The sequence below is a fragment of the Belonocnema kinseyi genome, chromosome 4 (genome assembly GCF_010883055.1).
Source record: "Belonocnema kinseyi isolate 2016_QV_RU_SX_M_011 chromosome 4, B_treatae_v1, whole genome shotgun sequence".
NCBI lineage: Eukaryota > Metazoa > Arthropoda > Insecta > Hymenoptera > Cynipidae > Belonocnema > Belonocnema kinseyi.
This window is the reverse complement of record NC_046660.1, coordinates 124,611,000-124,621,572: the sequence shown is the minus strand read 5'-3', so window position 1 is coordinate 124,621,572 and position 10,573 is coordinate 124,611,000. Positions and strand designations below refer to the sequence as shown.

At 33.8% G+C, this 10,573-nt stretch overlaps 1 protein-coding gene across 1 annotated transcript in view; it reads right to left on the bottom strand.

Moving 5' to 3' along the window:
- The window catches only part of LOC117170548 (protein singed), a 131,272-nt gene extending 122,720 nt beyond the window's left edge, over positions 1-8,552 (bottom strand). Inside the window, exon 1 of the mRNA XM_033357357.1 lies at positions 8,218-8,552. The gene's annotated coding sequence lies outside the window, so the exon portion shown is untranslated. The remainder of the gene's footprint in view (positions 1-8,217) is intronic.
- Positions 8,553-10,573: the final 2,021 nt, after the last annotated feature.

Below are 10,573 nucleotides of genomic sequence, written 5' to 3'. Positions count from 1 at the left end.
CCGGTACGTGACGAATACAAAAGGAACATTATATTACCGTCGCACCACTCTTAAAAGGACAACTAAAAGGATCTTGAAAAGGACCCAAATCTCTCAAACTATATAGGAGACTATTTTGTTTCAAATCGACTTTGTTTATAGACTCAAATGGGCCAGGCTATTTCGCTAAAGAGAACCCAGATTTCTTTCGGTAGGGTTTTGACGACAACGAATTTTCAACAACACAGTTGAATTTTTAACCAAAAACAATGACTTTATAACAAAATTGCTGAATTTTCAACAAATTATTCAAATTATATAAATTTTCGAATTACTTCCTGTATGTCCCACTGTTTATTCATTCTCTATTGTAAATAAACTTCGGATACAGATTTTTCCAAAAACCTAGAATTAGGAAAATTTCATAACTATTTTATTATTTTTCATATATATTTATGTTATTTTTATTATTTTTGTATTGTAAAAAAATGTTCAAGTTGGTGATTAAAAATAATTTACTTTAAGTTGGACTTGCAGAATCATTATTTGGCTCCATTTCAATATTAAGATCAATGTCTCTTGCTTCGCCATTTCGTTTCATCGATTTCGTTCATATCGACTATGGTAGAGATTCGATTGCACTGAACTCGATGTTGAACCAAAGATCGTTTCAAACAAAGCAATTAAACGTGGTTATATTTTTTTGTAAAATCTACAAGCATCATTATCATTGTCAGAGGTTGACACCTTCACGAAATTTTTTCAAACATATAATGAGATTTAATTCTTTTGGTTCAGTTGAGTGTGAGTGCAATCGAATGCTTACTACCGATTGGGATTATCAATCGCACCACTCAAAGCGAGTGAGGGAGTAAGCGACAATCTTGGATCAAAATTACGCTGGGGACAAGCAGAGACGAGATGCTGTCAAAACTTTTCCAAAGATTCTTGATTAAAATCGCAACAAATTTCGGATATTCCTAATGACCCATAGTGCTGTCAGTAAATAAGGTCATTTATTGTGAATGTGGAAATCGATCAAAGTGACGCTTCTTTTGGCTTTTCATCATTCATTGAAGCTCAGTGCAATTTATATCTCATAGTGTAACTATTATTTTTACCATACAAAGAAGAAATTTGATCAAGAACTTATTTTAGTGATTACAAATGGAATAGTAGAAATTTGGAATATTTAGATGTGATCATGTACAGAAATAATGTACGTGATGTACGAAAGTCAAAAAGGCTTTCTGACTTATGAAATTTCCCTATATCTAGGTTTTTAGGAATCGTCTTTGCTAGATACAACAGGAATCAATATGATCGCTGCAATTTAAAAAGCTTGGAAGATAAAACTAAATTATTTTTACGAAAATTTATATACATTCGAAAATGATCAGAAAAAAGTCGGACAGTGGGACATTCGGAAAGGTTCACGGGAAAGGCTCTTTCCGTTTCTCCCGCTAGGAAGGAAATCACCTGACTCATCCCACCTTACCAAAATCCCTGCTTTGAAATGCCCAAGCTGGCACTAGTTTTCTTTTCATTTCTTTTTATTTTAAGCCAATGGAAAAGGGGTTCGACGTGAGTGAGACGAGCGGATCTGTGCTATATCCCTCTCATCGTTTAGATTTAGAATATGCGGAAACTCATTTTTCCTCTCGTTCCAAACTTTACCCTTTAAAAATAAATAATAATTTACGAAATTTAATAAATTTCTTTAAGTAAAACCAGAACATTAATTTCTGTATTTCGATGAGATATACAGTTTTTATCCAAAGTTTTAAAAAGAGTCATTTAAAAAAAAAAAAGGTTAATAATAACATAATTACTATTAATCTCCGCCAAAACTCGTTTTCGCACTTTTAATGGGATGTAAAAGGAACCCCTATGCCATGTATTCAGTTAACATTCTTTCGTGACTTTTTGTGGAAGTATACCCGACTTCTACTAAAAAAAAAAGAAAATAGTACCGCTTCATATCTAAAAAATGTTCTGATTCAAGTAGTTATCTAGTAAAAGGATGTTTTAAATTATTCAACTACCAATCGATACTAACTTAAACTTTCTAATTTTGAACTATTCAATCTCAATAGTTGAGATAGAGAATAGCTTTAAACTAAAATGATTTTTAATAATAATTTTACAGTTTCAACTTTTTAATGTGAAATTGTTTCTTTTTAAAGGGCCCTGAAGGGAATGTGATACTTAGAAAATTATCGATTTTACCAGTCTTAGGTTCCCCCGGTTTTTTCACTACAATAATAAATATTTTGTCTTAAAAATTTGGGGTATGATAGCGAACATGCTAACGGACGTCCCCGGACTCTTTTTTGTGGGTTTATTTGAAAAAAATTAATTTGGCTAATTTTGATTAATTCGTGTGGCGCTTAGGAATTACTAACGATTTTATCATTCTTAGATTCCTATGGCTTTTTTTACTACAATAATAAAGATGTCTTTAAAATCTGGAAAATGATAGAGAAAATGCGAACGGACGTCGCCGGACTCGTTTATTGTGAGTTAATTCAAAAAAATTTTTTTTGCTAAATTTGACGTGTGCCCTACCAATCGAAATCTCAAAGTATATGCTAAAGATTCCCAAGACTCTGAGAAGCTCAGAGTAGATATATTTAAAAGGTCCGTGAAGTTGGCAGGACCACATTGTAAAAATGGACTGAAAACTTATAGGGAATTTAGGGCTCATTAAGGACTAATTTAATGCCTTATTGCTAAATTTAATGCTCTCCATATGAACGAAAACCCGGTGGTTATGCTAGCTTAACGATAAGCTAGTAGAAACACATATGGTAATAAATTAATTTTTCAACATTTGTTTGCTCTATAATTTAGGGCTCACTTAATGCCCTATTGTAAAATTTAATGCTCTGCAATTTTTCGAAAAAACCTGTGGTCATGCTAGCTTAACGTTAAGCTAGCAGGAGCACACAGAGAAAAAACAACTTATGCATTATTTCTTTCCACAATAATTTAGGGCTCATCTAATTCCCTATTGCTAAATTTGATGGCACGCATTATTTTTAAACCTGTTATTCTGCTATCTTAACGTTAAGCTAGCAGGGCCACACACAGAAAAAAAATGACTTGGACAATATTTCTTTGCACTATAATGTAGGTCTCACTGAATGTCCTATTGACAAATTTGATGCCACGCATTTTAAAAAAATCTGTGACCCTGCTAGCTTAACGTTAAGATAGCAGAACCGCAGGTTTTTTTTTTTGAAAATGCGCATCATCAAATTTGGCAATAGGGCATTAAGTGATCCCTAAGTTACAATGCAAAGAAATTATGGCCAAGTCATTTTTTTCTATGTGTGGTCCTGCTAGCTTAACGTTAAGGGATTGTCCATATATTACGTAAGACGTTTTTCTGTTGTTTGAATAAAGACGAAAATAATATTTTTATCAAGTTGAAAAGGACACTGCGATATAAACAAAAGAAAAATGTCTTACGTAATATATGGACGATCCCTAAGAAAGCAGATCTACAGGTTTTTTTTTTATTCGTAGTATCAAATTTTGCAATAGGGCATGAAGTGAGCACTAAATTATAGTGCAAAGGAATATTGTCCAAGTCGTTTTTCTCTGTGTGGTCCTGTTAGCTTAATTTTAAGATAGCAGAACCACAAGTTTTTATCTTCATGGGTAGCATCAAATTTGGCAATAGGGCATAAAGTGAGCCCTAAGTTATAGTGTAAAGGAATATTGTCAAAGTCGTTTTTCTCTGTGTGGTCCTGCTAGCTTAACGTTAAGCTAACATGACCACCGGTTTTTTCGTTTGACTGAAGAGCATTAAATTTGGCAGTGGGGCATTAAATTAACCCTAAATTCCCTATAGGTTTTCAGTCCATTTTTGCAATGTGGTCCTGCCAGCTTAACGGACCTATATTTAAAGTTCCAGGTAGCTCGTTTAAATGTTTTGAACGCTTTAAAATGTCCTTTCCGGAATTGAAATAAAAATACGAACATACATAACAAGCAGAGAGGTTGAAAATGAAATAATAATTCGATCATAAATAACAAGCAGAGAGGCTATCGCAATAGAGTAGCCGATATTCAAGGGTCCTTTGTTAAGCTTTCGGATTAAAATTTGGAAGTAGATTTTGTTTAATTTCATAGTTAACAGCCTTAAACATAATAATTCGGAATCTACGGGTTTCGACGATTTCATATATCTAACTTTTTATTTTAATGTTTAAATTGGAACTAATACAACGTTTCTCGTAAATGGAATGAGATTCGCCAAAAAAGACAACATTTTGAATTCAACTAGAAAATTGTATATCAGTATATAAGTTATAATTATAAATAAGTATAATGAGAAAATTCATCAATTAAAAAAAGTGTTAATAATTTGAAGAGAAATTTAAAAAAGGAGAGCGGATTAGCCACGACCAACTACTGTAAATAACTCTGCCCGCCCGGTACATGACGAATACAAAAGGAACATTGTATGACCGCCACATCATTCTTTAAAGGACCTTGAAAAGAATCCAGATCTCTCTGACTATCTCTGGGACTAAATCATTTAAATCGAACCTGCAGATAGTCTTTATACCGTCCAGGCTATTTCGCCTGAGAATACTGTGACATTTCTATGGGTAGGGTGTGTTATTTTGAGGTTATGTGTCACAATTCTCTCCTTTAATTATTCTTTTGTGTTACCGACAGCATCGGTACGATAGAGACCTGCATTATCGCAATGAGCTTAGAGAAATTCTCTGCAGGCACTCAGGTAGATATTTTTAAAGCTCCAGGAAGCTCGTTTAAATGGTCTAAAGGCCTCAAAATATCCTTTCCGAAATTGAAATAAGAACACGATCATAAATAACAAGCAGAGAGGCTATCTCAAGAGAGTTGCCGACACTCAAGGGTCCTTTATTAAGCTTTCGGATTAAAATTTAGAAGTAGATTTTTTTACTTTCATAGTTAACAGCTTAAAACATCATAATTCGGAATCTACGGGTTTCGATGACTTCAGATATCTAACTTTTTTTTTTAATGCTTAAAATTGGAATTAACAGAACGTTTCTCGTAAATGGAATGAGATACGCCAAAAAAGACCAAATTTTTGAATTCAACTAGAAAATTGTATATCAGTATATAAGTTATAATTATAAATAAGTATAATGAAAAAATGCATCAATTAAAAAAAAGTGTTAATAATTTGAAGAGAAATTTAAAAAGGGAGAGCGGATTAGCCACGACCAACTACTCTAAATAACTCTGCCCGCCCGGTACGTGACGAATACAAAAGGAACATTATATTACCGTCGCACCACTCTTAAAAGGACAACTAAAAGGGTCTTGAAAAGGACCCAAATCTCTCAAACTATATAGGAGACTATTTTGTTTCAAATCGACTTTGTTTATAGACTCAAATGGGCCAAGTTGTTTCGCTAAAGAAAACTCAAGAGATTTCTTTTGGTAGGGCATGCATAACATTTTTATTTAGCACAATCATTTTTTTGTTATTATCCCTAAAAAGAGTCCGGGGACATCCGTTATATTTTATAGCATCTCCGAATTCAGTTTTAAAAAATTTTCATTTTTGCGGATAAAAGCCGAGGGAACTGAACCCGATTGATCACACGATGAAATGTCACATGCCCTTAACACTTGAGTTAACTTAAGGGCATGTGATACATACTCGTACAGTTTTCTCGGCTTTTTGTCCACAAAAATGAAAAAATTTTTAAACTGAATTCGGAGATGCTATAAAATATCATAACGGACGTCCCCGGACTCTTTTTTGAGGGATAATAACAAAATATTTATTGTTCTAAATACAAATTTTATGCGTATGAATTATTTTGAGATTACGCCGTTTCCCATCTCTGCCTTTTCGATAATCTGGAAATTATTTATGAAATAAACTTTTTTGATTTCCTGCAAACAAGGTTAGTTCTGGGAGATTAGTTACTATGTTTATTTGTAAGTGAAAATTTTCGGCCAAAAATATTGTGTAGTTTGGAAGTAACGCTCGGGTGAATTGTAACACATAACCTCGGCATATACACGCACGCTGTTAGCAATATCAACAATTTGTTGACAAAAAAAAAAAAAACACAAAAAAGTGTGTTGGGACGTCCGTTAGCATGTTCGCTATCATTTCCCAGATTTTGAAGGCAAAATATTTCTTATCCTAGAAAAAAAGCCGGGGGAATCTAACACTGAAAAAATCGATACTATTTTCTAAGCGCTATGCAAATTAATCACATTTTGCTAAATTAAAACTTTTTTGAATTAACCTCAATGAGGTTAAAATTTTGTTAAAAATTTGGCACGATAAATAGAAGGCATGTAAGAATTTGTCTCTGGTCCTTAATAATTATAATAGTGAAAAAAGCTTTTTTTAATTACTATTTTGGAGAAATATCGACCGTGCTGTCAAACCCTGCAAGCAATTTCCAATCTTCTCAGTGGGCTAGTTATGAGGTTTATATTGATCAAGATGGGACAAAACAACAAAAATCGCTCACGAACAGTATGCACCAATAATGCAAAACTAATGTTTGCAATTGAAATGCAAATAAACGTATTTGGTCTGACATACGTATCAGTCTGGTATCAGCTGTGTCAAAGCAGCACTAGCGCAGCGAGTAGACAACTTCGCACTTCTAGGGGTCTGTGGGTAAAACAGATTGCATGATTACCGTCAGAGAAAGGTAAAAATAAAACTTCTGCTGTAAAACCTAATTTTGTCCGTCGATAATCATTATTTGCATAAATAAACTTTTTTCTTCCTCCAACTCTTTGCAAGGCCACAAACGATCCTTTAATATTTATTAACATTTCCCGAAAAAAATTTCGCGTTATTTAAAGTTTTATTTTTCAATATAGGTGAAAAAATATTGATCTTAGGGTGACTTAATCAGCTGTTACACTCATCACATGGCCTTAAGGGCATGTGATACCTACAATTTCCCCGGCTTCTTTTCGACGAAAATGAAAATGTTTAAAAACTGAAATCGGAGATGCTATAAAATATCATAACGGACGTCCTCGGCCTCTTTTTTGAGGAATAACAAAAAAATGTATTGTGCTAAATAAAAATTTTATGCATATGAATTATTTTGAGGTACGTCGTGTTTCATCTCTTCCTTTCCGATAATCTGGAAATTATTTATGAAATACATTTTTTTGATTGCCTGCAAACAAGGTTAGTTCCGGAAGATTAGTTACTATGTTTATTTGTTAGTCCAAAGTTTTCGGCCAAAAATATTGTGTAGTTTGGAAGCAACGCTCGGGTGAATTGTGACACACATAACCTCGAAATATACACGCACGCTGTTAGCAATATCAACAATTTGTTGACAAAAAAAAACACAAAAAAGTGTGTGGGGACGTTCTTTAGCATGTTCGCTATCATTTCCCAGATTTTGAAGGCAAAATATTTCTTATCCTAGAAAAAAATCCGAGGGAATCTAACACTGAAAAAATCGATACTATTTTCTAAGCGCTATGCAAATTAATCACATTTTGCTAAATTAAAACTTTGTTTAATTAACCCACAAAAAAGTGTGTTGGGACGTCCGTTAGCATGTTCGCTATCATTTCCCAAATTTTTAAGACAAAATATTTATTATTCTAGATAAAAGCCTGGGGAACCTAAAACTGGTAAAATCGACATTTTTCTAAGTAACAAATGCCCTTAAAGGATTTGAAACTTAGATTTGGTATTGCAACAAATGTAGATAGGAAATTAAAGGCAATATTTTTTAGAGTTGACCTTAAAACATTTCTCCTTTTTAAATTCCATCTACGAAGTTCTCTTTTGCATAAATTGAACTTTTTGAATATTCTGCCTTTTAAGTTTCCTCTTTAAAAACAGCATACATGTTTTGGAAATATCAGGTCGTAAAAGCTATGTTATAGACGTGTGAATAGCGTTTAATTTTAAAGATTTTTTAAACTGAATAGTTATCGAGTCATTGACACTCTTCCTGGATATATACTTGTAGTTATATTGTTTGCTAACAAAAATAAAACAAAAATAGCAAAAATGCAGTTACACACTTCGAAATGTATGAACTAATATTACACAGCTACTTTTACAGGATTATGCTGGTATGATAAGGTCGCCTCGATCGCTAAAATTCTTGCAGCCATTAACAAATTGTTTAGTTCTTCTAGCTTCTTTAGGGGCGGTAAATCGATTTATCGTCCCCAAGGTTGAAGAGAAACAAGAAGATTGTGAAGTTTTGTAATACTCACCAAGTTTTGTAGATTCTGCCGTCGGTGGATACTTGAAAACACACAAAAGAGATATAACCGGCAACGAGAATTTAAGCGCGACAAACACAAGAACCTCGTGAGTCGACGCTCGTCGTATTACGGAAATTATCTATCTATTCTGCGTTCAAGAGCGAAGTGGATCGAAGTCAGTGAAGCCTTCTTACCACTCAGTGCTGGCCTGGCACAGCTGAGTGAGACGTGGTCGTGGACGAGGATAAAGAGGAACTGAAGGCACCGAGTAGGGGGAACTGAGAGGAACAGAAACAGAATGCTGAATGCATCGAACTGCAAGAATCCGCGTGTCAGGTTAGGCTTTCTACATAGGGTACACGGTTAGCGGGGCGGTGAACTCAACTGCGCCGACTCGACTCAACGCCGGTGAATCGCCCTTTCTTCCTTTGGTCCGATCGAATCGAACTGTTCTGCCATTATGTGCATATGCAATTCGCACATCCTTATTCGCTAAATCCTTATCGTTGTACTAATATGTTTCATCAGCCATTCCTGCAAAAAGAAAAAACATTGAGATCCGGATTGCCCCCTCATTTATAGACTGGCCAACACCCCGGTACGTTCCCACATGGACACCTATGCGGGTCTACTCGGGTTCTAACGGGAAATTGGGATGAGCAGTACGGAACTATGTCCGGGTATAAAGTTCAATATGTTTATAATAGGAAACAGAAATTACTATATTTTAATTGCAAAACGTGGGATAAGCAAGGCATAATTGCAATTACAGGGGTAAGTGGCTACTCCTATAGGATAAATTTGCCACAAATATCACATCACGAAACATATGAATACAAAAGTTATAAGCAAACTTTCAAAAATTAAATTTTCTCCAAAAGGGCTAAACCGATCTTGATGGTTAAAATATATGAAAAAAATTCAAGAAATAATTCGGTTGATTTTAAGGCGTCCAAAAAATTATTAAAATTTGGTAATAATTTTTTAATTGAAGTACTTCTATTACACTAACCTTTTTTCCTATAACATGCTCACATCCAGGTATTAAATATATATTTTTTCGAAAATGATCGAAGCATTACTTCATAGTCAAAAAAATAAAAACTACCTGTTCGCCCCGCCGCACAGTGGTCAAAATCCCCCAAAAGCTGTCCATAATTTATTAATGTCATCATTTTGGGATGAATTTTCTTACTCGGGGGTTTTTGGAGTCGCTGATTATGAATCTGTATTGGTTTTTGAAAAAAATGGCGGTCAGAAAATGGCGGAGGATTCTAACAAATGTTAATTTTTTAATGAAAAAAAAGATCACTTAGAGGTTTTCGTGTTCGCTGATTACGAATCTGATATTGGTTTTTGAAAAAACAAAATAGCGGAAGATTCTCACCAATTTTAATTTTTTTGATGAAAAAAAAGATCACTTAGAGGTTTTCGGGTTCGCTGATTACGAATCTGATAATGGTTTATGAAAAAACAAAATGGCGATCACAAAAAGCGGAGGATTCTCACTGTTTTTGATTTTTTTTATGAAAAGAAGGATCATTTAGAGGTTTCGGGTTCGCTGATTACCAATCAGATATTGGTTTGGAAAAACATGGTGGATACAAAATGGCAGGGATTTTCACAAATGTTGATTTTTTTATAACAAAAATTATTACTAAGGGATTTTTGGGGTCACGGATTATGAATCTGACATTGTTAAAAAAATGGCGGATACAAAATGGTGGGTGATTTTTATGAATTTTGATTTCTTTACAACAAAATTGATTCCTCAAAGGTTTTTGGGGTCGCAGATCTTAAATCTAATATCAATTTCACAAAAAAATGGCGGAAGATTCTCATTAATAATCAGTTGGTTAACAAAAGCCAGGAAGCTCGTTTAAATGGTCTGAAGGCTTTAAAATATCCTTTCCGAAATTGAAATAAGAATACGATCATAAATAATAAGCAGAGAGGCTATCTCAATAGAGTAGCCGACACTCAAGGGTGCTTTGTTATGCTTTAGGATTAAAATTTAGAAGTAGATTTTTTTTAATTTCATAGTTAACAGTCTAAAACATAATAATTCGGAATCTACGGGTTTCGATGACTTCAGATATCTAACTTTTTTTTAATGCTTAAAATTGGAATTAATAGAACGTTTCTCGTAAATGGAATGAGATACGCCAAAAAAGACAACATTTTTGAATTTAACTAGAAAATTGTATATCAGTATATAAGTTATGATTATAAATAAGTATAATGAGAAAATTCATCAATTGAAACAAAGTATTAATAATTTGAAGAGAAATTTAAACAGGGAGAGCGGATTAGCCACGACCAACTACTGTAAATAACTCTGTCCGCCCGGTACGTGACGAATACA